We start from the raw sequence: 12,691 nt of genomic DNA, 5'->3' as shown, positions 1-12,691 counted from the left end.
CTCCTGTATTATTTCATGTGTTATTCACTGGAATACTAAAGAGAAAGGCAAATCAGAAGCCAAAGCGAAAGTGCACACAGGCTGCTTACCAATGTAATCAATTTTGCGTTACTTTCAAATGCTACAGCTACTTGAAACAGTGATCACCTAACAGTTAATGTACCCCATTCCTTTACAGTAGAGATCCAGGGATTCCTTGTATGACTCAGCATGGCCTTGTGTGTGTATGCGTGTTTGTGTGTGTGTGCGCGTATGTATGTGTGAGTGTTATGAACTAGGCAATCTAATTACTATGGGAGTCCAGTCGCTCACACCGATTACATTAGCCGTCTCATAGATGCAGAGACAGTTGTTTAGTGGATATGGCATTAAAGCAGACAGCTCTGAGTCATCCAACTCTTCTCAGTCACCATCAGTGGGGACAAGTGCCAGAGGCAGGGGAGACCTACCTCAAACATTCTGCCTTTAGAGAAAAAGAAAAGTGTCATTGTTTAGCCTTGCGAACACTTCTGTTCACCCAGGGAAAATACTGGAGTTATTGGACCTGTGATAAAAGGAGACAGATAATGGCAAAAGAGACATTAGGTGACTAAATGGCTGTTCTTGTGACCAGACACCTTCAGTTTCAAAATGACATCTATCTAATGACCATGCAATTTTACATCTACCATTCTTATTTTCTCTGATTCTGTCAGATATGCCATTCACAGAATCTTTCCTAATCACCACGCATACTGTATCACTAATCTGATGGTTATTAGTCTCCTTCAAGACAAATAAAAAGGTTCTTCTAGGAAGTGAGCAAAGCAGAACATATTTAATATTGTATTCAGTGTGGTTCACATGGTTCAACCTCACAACCCTTCACTTCATATTCTGCTCTCAAGCAGCTTTGTTACTGCATGACAGCCTAACTGATTTCCGCCCTCTGTACATTAGGTCATTGTGTGTCATTGACCAAAGTATTAAAAAGCACAGTCTCCAGCCAGCATGCCTGTCAAACATACCAGCTTTTTCTTCTTATACAGAAACAGGTAAAAAATTGACAGGTGTTCTCAGGAGTGCCTTAGAAGAAAGAGAGGAGTCCCGTTCACGAAATTTTTGGATTACAGGCTAGCGGAGGCGACTCTGATGTACAAAATGGACGGCCGAGGCTTTTACAGGGGAAAATAGGCCTATTAATGTAAATGGAAGACCATCCAGGCCTGTAACACAAACCCAGAGCAGAACTCAGTATTTCCACTGCCTGCTGTGAGAGCAATTATGGTGGGATACACAAATGTACTGTAATGGACAAAACTAATCGCTGCCCTCAAATTCTCAGGGAGTAATCCATTTGTGGAGGGAGGTGTCCACTCAGAGAACCCCAGAACAGAAGGAGAGAACATACACCACTGACTCATGCCTGAGATGATCACATTACTCAGACTTTATACATTTAATCCTCCATGTTTGTTTCCATGTAACAGCCTATGTAATATTCCTATACTAAACAGGCATACTATACTACATTTTTAAAACTGTTATTATTATTATTATTATTATGCAAATGGTTATGGTAATTAATTTAATAAAGAAGACCACACTGCAGAAAGCCTTCATGTTTCTTGCCCATCGCAGTCAGGTTGTCGAGTGTTTTTAAAATGTATTTATTTTTGTTATGCAAGCTTATGTTTGTCCAAGGTTAGTGGTACATACAGAGTTGTTGGCATTTTGCTTTGTGTTTCTCATGCCACTTTAACCCTCCATGATTTCTTAGGCCCACAGGAAAGCTGCAGAGAAAAGGGGTATTTGAGCCATTACTGCATATGTGAAAGCAGCCACAGCAGTTGAGAACAAGACAGGGCTGAGAATGGAGCTCAATGCTTGAGATATTTTTAAATTTTGAGAGAGAGAGAGAGAGAGAGAGAGAGAGAGAGAGAGAGAGAGAGAGAGAGACAGCATGCTTTATTTATTATGGAACTAGTTGAAATCTGGACTCCAGGTGCACCTTATTCACTTCTTTATAGACACCTCACTTCCCAGAGCCCAGAGTGGTGCCATTTGTTCAGCATGAACACTTTAGTTCATCGCTTTCTTTCTTCTCTGAGCTCACAATCTTGAGATTCTCCTTTCAGTTGGTAATAAATAGTTTTACACTTGAAAGTTGTAAACTTCATGTTGAGTGGTTTCTGGCAGCTACATGTTGAGATATTGACTTTCAAAGCTCAGATTACCCCTGACTCTTACCATATCGTTTAACTGAATTTCAAGCTATAATTTACGAACTCAGACGATCATTCAAGATGTGCATGATCTTTTAATATGACATATTGAGAAGGCATGGGTTTATAGGATGCACTTTTAAAGCTTCCTGGGCTGTAGGACTTTGCAACTCATTGCTTTAAGCATCAGAGAGTAAATAAATTATTTTAAATGAACATCCCTATAATTTATTCCTCAGGTGAGCTTGTATCTGAATTCAAAACTAGCCAGTAATTCTAGAACATTAGGGACTAGCCAGCAATTCTTGAACATTAAGAGACTATTGTATGGGAGTGCAGTGTGAGGCCATTAGGTTATTCACTTAATAAGCACTCTTGTTAATTATGGTAATGGCTTGGGGTAGCACTGCAGGAATAATGACAGGGTAAATGTTTAGTAGCACCATTTAATGGACACATTTGGGAGAACCTGGGCCAATTAACTGAGCATCACTTCCTCTCTCCATTTTGGCAGGTGTATCTACATGTTCCTTGTTAGCCTGTTCCTGACAAATGGAACATTCTGTGTTTTGGTAATTGCAGTTTTCCTGAAACGGTTCCTATGGAGGGAAGAACGCAGCTTGCAGTGTTCTGTCAGGCTAGGATGTCAGGCAATAAAAGAACTATTCTGATGCCTCTACATCAGTTTGACTGAGCTAAAGCCATTTGACTGGGCTGCTCCGTGTCTGGATCTAGCCTGAATAGTACAGCTCACGGCTGAGGCATGGGGCCGTCTAACTCTGTTACCTGACCGGTGGGCAAATTTCATTCACAACTAGCCTCATTCCCAAAGGTCAATTCTAAGGTCGTCTCGTTACATCTGGGTTTTGGTGCTGCCAGTAGAGAAAGACTAAGCAAGTCGAGTTGATAGTGTTGCCCCTACTGCGGTTATGTGGCCATTTGGATTTGTTTGTCTCATTCGCATGCTGTGCCTGTCACTCATCACCCACCCGATAATGACTCAGATCAGAAACATGCCCATGCGCAAAAGAAAGAAAGATATAAACCAATCAACAGCAAAAAAAAAAAAAAAAAAAAAGGTCAGGAAAGAAAACTAAAGAAACAGAACAACAAGCATATGGCCTCCTTGATCAGCGTGGGAATAGCGAGCAGACAGCTGAACACCAAGTAAATGGCTAAGTGCCTGATTTCATACATGCACACTGTAGTGTTTTAATGTGGCTATGTTTAAAAAAAAACCCAAAACAAAACAGTAACATACTGCCTCTGCAATACCAGGATATAATCAAAACAAAGGAGGGAAAAAAGCTTCAAGGATAATGACATCACTGGCTTGGCAGGGTGGGCGGCATGGTGGCAGGGTGTGTGTGTATATGTGCGTGTGTGTGTGTTTGGGGGGAGCGACTGAAACATGGCTCGATTGCTCCCAGACACAGGGCTGACCACAGACAGCCTGATTGGAAACAGCATTCCACTGGTATGCAGAAAAATAGCAAATCATTGACGTTTAACCAATCTCAGAGAGGACACCCCTTCCCGTGCGTCGGTCAGGAGAGGAAAGGCCCTACAGCGGAAAAGTACGTGGCGCTCACGAGTCCCTTGGGTCCATAAACCGGCGAGAACAGAATGGTTCTGCATGCAATGCACAGATATGATAATTATTTGGTATAGGGTGCTGATGGACACTGTGGTTGGAGGTCAACAAGGAACATATGTCTCAAACAAGCATCCACCTTCATTTAACCTTGATTCGGGCATTCCACAACTCAGCTTTTGGTAGGGATGCAACATGAGACCCTTATGCTATCAGCTTCCTGAAAAGATGCAGCAGCCGCCAGATACCATAACCAACGATGGCCAAGTACGAGTTTGAGTGCAAAAACAAAGATGCAAGTCTGTAATCTCCAGTTAATGCAAAGTAAAGAAAAATCATTTCAGTATAAAGTAAACCATAAGCTATGGCGGAGACTTCAAGAACGCAGCCAGATCCATGTCCTATACCGCAGAGCAATATGACCCACAGGTAAATGGCATACATGCTCAGACATGCTTGGTACATAGTTAAATTTATTCATCCTCTTTGAGCGTGTCAAGTCCAAGGGTTTTTTGGTGGTGACAGGTGTTTAAGAGTCAAATGATGGTATCTACAGTATTGGAAGGAGAGTACTATTAAGTGAATAAGGAAAAAACTATTTTTCGCAATCTTAAAATGAAAGCTAGCAAAGCAGAAACTCTTCACTTTAGACATACATCTGCAGAAATACGTTTTACATAAACATGTAAAGATTAACAGATTAACCAGACAGTAAGATCCAAATATCTTCCTCAACGAATAACAGTCAACATAGAGTCACCTTATTATCTGAGCACTGCTTTCCAGCTTACAGCAAACACTTCTCCTCTGCCTTGGTGGCACAGGTATTGTTCTAGGAATCAAGGCCATTCATCAAAGCTTTCAAGGGACAAGCTTTCCGTGGCGCGTGAGAGCGGCTGCTGCCGTTTGACAGTCACGCTGCTAGCTGCAGGAACACTGACGGGGGAGGGGGGTACCCAGCAGAAGCGAGTCGCTCAGGCTGCCTGTCTGAGAGACGTCGGGCCGCTTGTCTGCCAGGGCCACACAGTCACTGCCGGCGACCCACTCGGGGTGACGACCGTGGCCCATGCATCTGCAACGTGAGAAATGCTGCCGTCCTTTTTTTTCACCTTCAACAACAACCGGGTGGTTAAAAAAAGAAAAAAAAAGAAAATGAAGACGCTGAACACAGAGCACTCCGAGCGGGATGAAGCTTCTTTTATTCTTCTCTCTTGTGAACACGGGCCAAACCCAAAGACCGGGTGTAAGCACCCTCAGACGGAGCCCGGGAGCGGAGTCTGAGGGAAAGAGACGACGTCAATCAGCGCTGAATTTCAAGGAAATAAAAATAAATAAATAAATAAAATACGCTCCTGTTCAACAGTCAGGGTCCACTTGAGGGTCCATCAAGCATTAATTGGCTGTTACTTTATTGTGCTTCTGGGGGAAAGCTTCACCGTCCAATAAGGCCATCCATAAAAGCCTTTCAGGACTGAAGTGGGAGACGCAGTGATAAAAATTCCAGTAGCATGCCCGCCGCTTCTTCGAAGAGAAAGCGGACTGGACGGGGAATAAATGCACCTTCCCTTCTACCTACTGTAGAACTCACAAGTGCAACCAATTAGGGTAATTGAAAACAGAAGATGTGTCCAATTAATAGTTTTGGAGGAGAATGCGGCAGCGGTGAAGAGCGGTTAGAGGCAGTGGTTAGGGCGAGAGCATGAGGAAAATTGGCAATTATTTACGTCTCACATGCCAACGCAATTATCCATCCGCTCTGCGCAGGAGGGGGTTCTTGTAAATAAACAATGGGACGGGCAAAAAGCTGGCAGGTGGGGGGTATTAGGTGGAGAATTTGCCCACTGGGGGGGAAAAAGGTCCTCGTGATGGGAGGCACTGGACCATACCTTTGCATAATACCCCTTTTAGGCAAAAGCACTAAGTTGTCAACGGCATGCGAAGTGCGGACATACTAGCCAATGGACCTGTCAGGAGGGTCTCGTGGTGAGTTTTATCCAAACAGCGCTTCCGCCTCACACATCAAATCATGCATGGGCACTCATCGTTCTCTTGTTGCTTGTGAGGCAAACACTTTTCAAACATTTTTCATTTTCCATCCTTTCCACGTCTCCAACAGCAGTACACAGCAATTTGTATTGATCACTCTGACAGCCATTGTGTAGGTTCTTTATCAACAGGGTGGCTAGAAGTCAGTAGCACCGATTGCTATCAAACTACGACAGGGAGTTGTCTTGTAAGTAGTTAGCAGGGCTTGAGAAAAATGATGGGGGTGTTTTTTTGTTTTCTGGGGGTTTTTTTTACATGAGTTTTGGTCACGTTTGCGTTTGGGGAAGGATACGATGCAACTGCTGAAATTAGCATTTAAAGTACTTGCTCACCAGGCATTAGCTAACCTTGTGTGCTCAGTCAATATGCCCCCTGCTAGCCTTTAAAAAAATTCCTGTCTCTTCTGCAAGACATGCTCCAAGTTTACCTGAAGAGCTTTCATGTCTATTTTCATTTCTGGAGCGAATGTTGTCCAGACCCTACAATAAGCAAAGTTTTACTTGTAGAATATTTGTATTCTAGTGCTTCATATTCCTCCTATCTGGTCTAATTTCAAAAGAAGCAATGCACCACAAATAAGGGCTTGTTCCATGGACCTTGAGCCAGAAGGTAGGATGGGTTTTCAGTTCTACAGCCAGCAGCTGGATACCCAGAAATGGCACAGATGAGCAAATTCACCACTACCTTATCTCCCAGTTTACCAAGTCCAGCTCTCCCCTTTAGGGGTGGAACGAGGGTGCTTTAAATACACGGCAGTCATGTAATTCCTGGAAATTACATAAGTGCACAAGCATAACCCAAAACTGACAGGCAGACATTAGAATGTAGAGCTGTCAATCAAACGCCTTCCTGGCATTTACTGCCAGCAAGGATTCAGATATCAGGGCAAAAACTCCTGATACCTGGGAAATAACACAAGCCGCTTCTCAGGCTCCAGATCTGTATGCTCAGAGCACACTCCAGCAGCTGTCGGTCAGCAGCACAAAGTGCCGGTGGAGCACATTAGAACGGAGAATGAAGTGGCTTAACTCACCATTGACTTAAGACCTGGGAATCTGGGAAGAAACTAAAAGGTACTTTAGAGGAGAGCACAGGTAGACAGCTTGCAGGTACAGAAAAAAATGAAGAAAATGAAGAGAAAGAAAGAAAAGCAAATTATTTGAATGCTAAAAAGTTGATGAGCCTACAAGGGCAAAAGCTGGCTAGAACAGACCAGCCTTTTGTAAGTATGAAAAATATCAACCTTTTTTGGCCGGCAGTTTTCCTGAGTGGACCTCAGCACTTAGGCATACAGACAGAAGTGTTACTTCCCTGGCCCTGCAGGAGGTTCTCCCTGCAGGCCAGAGCACAGGTCAGTGCTGGCAGAAAGAAATACAACCCCCACAGCTCCTGAGGGGTCCCGGCTGTTCCAGCAACTCACAACTAGTCTCGCTGCTCTTACTAAACAGCAGCTGGGTTCACAGGTTTGTGTACACACTCCTAGTCACTGGGCCACACAAAGTAAACAAGCAGAAATGGACACCAATTCGTGCTTTTCCCATCATCACCCTGAAATTCCTGTTTGTGGTTTCTCCCTGTACACATAGATATTCCTCCTTTGAGCTGCATTGAAAGCCTCAGAACCTGCGCGCATAATTGAATTGATGGTGCTGGGGGCCCGTTTCCCATCACGCAGCTGTGCGAAATGAGCAGTCGTATCGGAGCGGAATTCCGGACGGGTCCGAAACCGGAGTCCAGCAGCCTTTCCCTCTCCATGGACCTCCCCAGCACATCTAGCAGACGAAATGCGTGAAATAATACTGACTCTGTGCACTCCCCAGACTCCGTGCACAGCCCAGTCTCTGTGCGCAACCCTGCTCCCAGCTGCTGAGAGGCACGAGAGCATGGCTAATATAGAGCCATTCATTTAGAGCGAAAGAAAAACAAGAAGTTTGATTTTTGTAAGAACAATGAGGGCTTGAAGGGTTTTTTGTGTGTAATACTTTGCAATAAATTGTTAAAGATGAAGTTTCATTGCCCAGCTAAGGTTCTCCCAAATAAGAAACAAACGAAGGAAGAAATTGAGAATGATCTCTGTAGTGCTGCTACAACCCTTGAGCATTACACGTCAGAGAAAGCTAAGCGGGTGTGGCAGTTAATGGGCTTGTTCAATACCTAATTACGTGACATGCTCTAAAGAAGTGTGCTGAGTTTTGAGGGACTGGCCTGCTTCTGTCTGCAGCAGCACCTGATGTCACTGGAAGGCTCCTCCCCCTTCCCTGCAGGCCACTTGTGGGGAGCAGCAAGCGAGCTTTGCGGCGGCAAAATTATCTCAGCACGGCGACGGCTGCACGCCTGTCCTCTGGGACGTGGGGTACGGCGCGCGAGTGTTGCCATACCCGGCAATCAGCCGGATAAACAGCGGCCAGCGAAAACGAGCGAGTAAATAAATAATAAGGCCAGAGCGCAGCCCCTCTGAGTGGAAAGAGGGTTCCTCTTGCTCTCTCCGTCTCGCTGCGTCTCTCCGACAGAGTGCAAGCAGGTGGAGCACAGCTTCGACTCAGTTTGGACGGGCCGATCTTCCTTAAGCATGACAAGAGCAGCGGCGTGAAGTGCTGTGTGGGATGCACCACACACTCCCTCCACCGACAGCCGCTCGGCAACAGAACACAGAAAGATTGATAGACGGCTGTGATGGATGAAGCGCAGAGCGAGTCTCAGAAGACTTGGCGTGAGGCATCAGTGCACTGATACTTAGGCCAAGGATCCCCCCACCCGTGTATGAGCAAGGCACAGATTTCACATCTGCCACAGCGATGAAGGAGTTAATCCATCGCTACAGCTGCAACGTAACCATCTGACATCCTTACTGTCTGCCACTAAAGCATTTGTATTTGAATTTTCTAGTTTGACTGACCTTTAAATGAAAGACCCAAGTAAATATTTGCTTACAGAGGTACAGTTTAATTGCCAAAAAATATAAATCTGCATACAGTGACAGGAGATGCCAATTTGTGTTTTCTATACACACACACACACACACACACACACACACACACATGCACACACACAGTGTGAGCCTGAGCATTTTGATAGCTTGGCGCACCTGTAGGCTACTGTGGCTTGGTTCAGTGGCTGCTCATCCCGATCAGAGCAGAGGCTTTGATGGGCCGCCTCCACCTCGGATCCCCGGCGGACACGTCGGGCTCAGCTCAAAGCGCTGGGGAAGCGCAGCTCGTCTCGGCCCTGAGGGAAGAGTGACAGCAAAGCTAAGGGAAATTCCGATAGTTTGTCGGCGGGAACTGCGTCTCCTCCATGGGCTCAGACGCGGAGCGTCGATATCTCCTGCGTGCGGGAAGGCTGTGTGGAGGGCACAGTAAATATCGATCAAGTCTTCTGTTTTAATACGAGGCCATATGGAGAGGCAGTGGGGTGCGGTACGGCTGGCTTGATAAACACCCTGTCTGTATACAAATCAATTACTGGACAGCACCCAAATGTGAGCGGCACTGAATCGCGCAGACAGCCTACGCAAAAAAATATAGTGACATCTGTATTGCTTTTTTGTCGAAGAAAGAATAATAAAGCGGCTCTAGTGGCTTGCGTGAATAAGTCAGTGACTTCAACGGCAATCTCAGAGGATCTTGGTCTGGGCCTGTGAGCAGTCATTAAAGCTTTTCAGTGGGAACTCCTGGACCAGTCTGTGGTCTCCGCATGCAAAAAAAACCCTGCTGCCTGAATACTAGCACGAGGGAAGGGTAGCTGCAGTCTAAGTGCTGGGCCGAGCAAAATCAGCCTGGTGCCAGTGCCCCACAGGCCCACGAAATGGGCATTTAAATGAGTTTTCATAGTCCTACCCATAGCTTTCTGCTTTCACGCTACCCAACTGGTGCACCTGGGTCCTACTGTGCAAGCTATTCATGCGTGCAGAAAGAGGAGAAGTGCCTATTTGAAGTTGTTCCGATCTACGTGTAAATCATAACTATATAATTTGATGCGAGCACAGACATATGCGAAGAGAATAAATAAACCTTCTAATTTTTGCAAACTGTTTTTAACGAGGCGTAGAAAGATCATTAGCACAGTGACAAAGGTTGTTCATCCTTAGCATAAAGGTAATAAAGCCCAAATGAGGTGGCGTGAATTAGGCCCACTTTAAATGATGCGAACTGGGCTGAATCACGTGGATTCATGTCAGGAACAGCATAAGACAGAAACGCTTCTCCACCCACAGCTGTGAAACTGATAATGAGCTTCTTAGCGCTACCTTGCCCAGATTCCTCAGGTCCAGCTCTCTCAATCACGCGGCGCTTGCAGAGGGGTTTTGGAGTGGATGTCTAATTACACACATAACGTTACGGTGTCAGTCCTCTGACGCTGCTGTCAACGGACACAGATGGGGCTTGATACCTCCAATTAACGAGCTCTACTTCAACCCCCACCCTCGGGCATTAATCAGAGCGCTGGAAAACAATAGCATGCAGCACGTCAACATGTGATTTCCCCCCCTCCTTCACCCACCACCGCCCAAATGGCAAGCCATTCGCGTCGGGGCACTGGCACTGGAAACGCTGGAGAATAATCTATTAACGGACCCGACAGGAAATCGAAAGAGATGAGAAGCGAGATGATGGCTTTAACTTTGACCAGGAAAGCATGAAGGAAAAATGAAGCGTCACCACCCACCCCCAGGCAGTCTTTTTGGTGTAAGAAGTAAGAGCTCTTGAGTGGCGAGGCGTTAAACAGTAACAGGATATAAGAGAAAAACGTCCGCATTAGGAACGCCAGCGTATCAGATGCACTCGCGAGAGTGCACGAAAAGACGCGCACGTGAAAGGCTGCTCGCCAGGTGTGACCGGCAGACACGCGCGGCACTCGCCAGGCTGACGCTGAGCCCCACCGCACGTGGGTGGAATGGGGATTGAGAGGAGTGGCGAAATATGTGCGTGATTTTGCTGTGTTGGAGAGAGCCTACAGTAGATTAAATATAGAGTAGAGTAAATAAATAAATAGAAAAAAAATAAGATAATAAACCAAGATGGAAAACGGTGAAAACCGAACAGTTTTGTAGGCTATGCGGTATGGTCCCAACACCTCGAGTCGCATTGTATGTTGCTGGCATCCTTCAGTAGTCTCTTCTAAGGTTTTTTTTTTGCATGGGGTTGAGTTGTGTTTAGCTAATAGCCTCCTAAATTGAGATGTAATATGGACATATGAGACTTGTCTTTTCGCTATTACCAGGATGTTTACTGCTGAACAGTTTTGTTTCATTCTTACCCCACAGCCCCCTAGACTGAACAGGACCGTCCTTCGCGTTTTCGCATGATCGCTATCGCAGCTTCCTCTGTCCGGATTGTCCGATGGCTCAGTTTCTGTCCCACATCCACAGGGTTTACTTGACTTTTACTTTAGCGGCAGAGCTCGTGGAGACCTCGCGTAGACCTCGCGCACGGGTAAGATGGAAGCTCGTGCGGGAGCAGGAGGGTCACCCCTGCAGGTTTTGAGTTCCGTAGTTCAGTGATTAAAAGTTTGTTCCTTGCCATCTCACTATCCACACCCGTCATGCTCCGTCTAGAAGGGTCGAAATGTGATGGTTGAAATCAGATTGCAAGTTAAGAACATATAGTTTACTTAGATGTATTAGGTTTATATGTTATATATATATTTATATATATAATATATATATATATATATATATATATATATATATATATATATATATATATATATATATATATATATATATAATGTGTGTGTGTGTATATATTTATGTATGTGGTAGTAATATTATAATTAGGCTATATGGTGATAAAATATATTTACTCAATATAAAAACAAAGGATAGTTCATAAGTATGATGGATACTAAAATGAGAAAGCATAATGACTGAGGTTTACAGAGAAACCTGGGCCTTTGAGACTTCAGACAGAATCTCTCCTTTGAAATTACTGACTGAAAGAAGGGCCTTATTAATCCTAAAGACCAAGGTGTTTTTCAGACACCAGCTGTGTGGTCTCTTCTACAGGGGGGAATGCAGTCTGGCACCTGTACTAAGAAACAGACCCCGAACCAAATCACTAGACTCTCAAAACCCTCCAAGGACTCACCAAACCAATCAACACTGTTACCATCTCAAAGGTAACTTTTCCAATGTGTTTGCCCTCTGTGAGAGCAACAGTCCCATTTTAGTCCCATTCTCAATGCACAGAGCAGAGGTCTCAGGGGACAGTAAAGAAAACTGAATGGACTGTTTCTTTACCTGTTTTTGACACAATCTCTAAATGAAGAGCGGCCGATTTTCACTTGAACCCAAGTGACTTTATCATGAGCGTGGTAGGCAATGATAGGTATGCGTTATTATGCCCTTCCACAGATTAATAATAAAATGCCACAATATAAAGAAGAGTGATGGGAAGAAAAGAGCAGATGAGAAGGACCCTTTTCCTCTTCCCTAGTCTCTGTTACATTAACACAGTCTGTCCCTTCACTAGTCTCTGTTACATTAACACAGTCTGTCCCTTCCCTAGTCTCTGTTACATTAACACAGTCTGTCCCTTCCCTAGTCTGTTACATTAACACAGTCTGTCCCTTCCCTAGTCTCTGTTACATTAACACAGTCTCTCCCTTCCCTAGTCTGTTACATTAACACAGTCTCTCCCTTCCCTAGTCTGTTACATTAACACAGTCTCTCCCTTCCCTAGTCTGTTACATTAACACAGTCTCTCCCTTCCCTAGTCTCTGTTACATTAACACAGTCTGTCCCTTCCCTAGTCTCTGTTACATTAACACAGTCTGTCCCTTCCCTAGTCTCTGTTACATTAACACAGTCTGTCCCTTCCCTAGTCTGTTACATTAACACAGTCTGTCC

The sequence above is a fragment of the Electrophorus electricus genome, chromosome 26, assembly GCF_013358815.1.
Source record: "Electrophorus electricus isolate fEleEle1 chromosome 26, fEleEle1.pri, whole genome shotgun sequence".
In the NCBI taxonomy this organism is placed as follows: Eukaryota; Metazoa; Chordata; class Actinopteri; order Gymnotiformes; family Gymnotidae; genus Electrophorus; species Electrophorus electricus.
The sequence above is the reverse complement of the archived record's forward strand: the minus strand, read 5'-3'. Positions refer to the sequence as shown.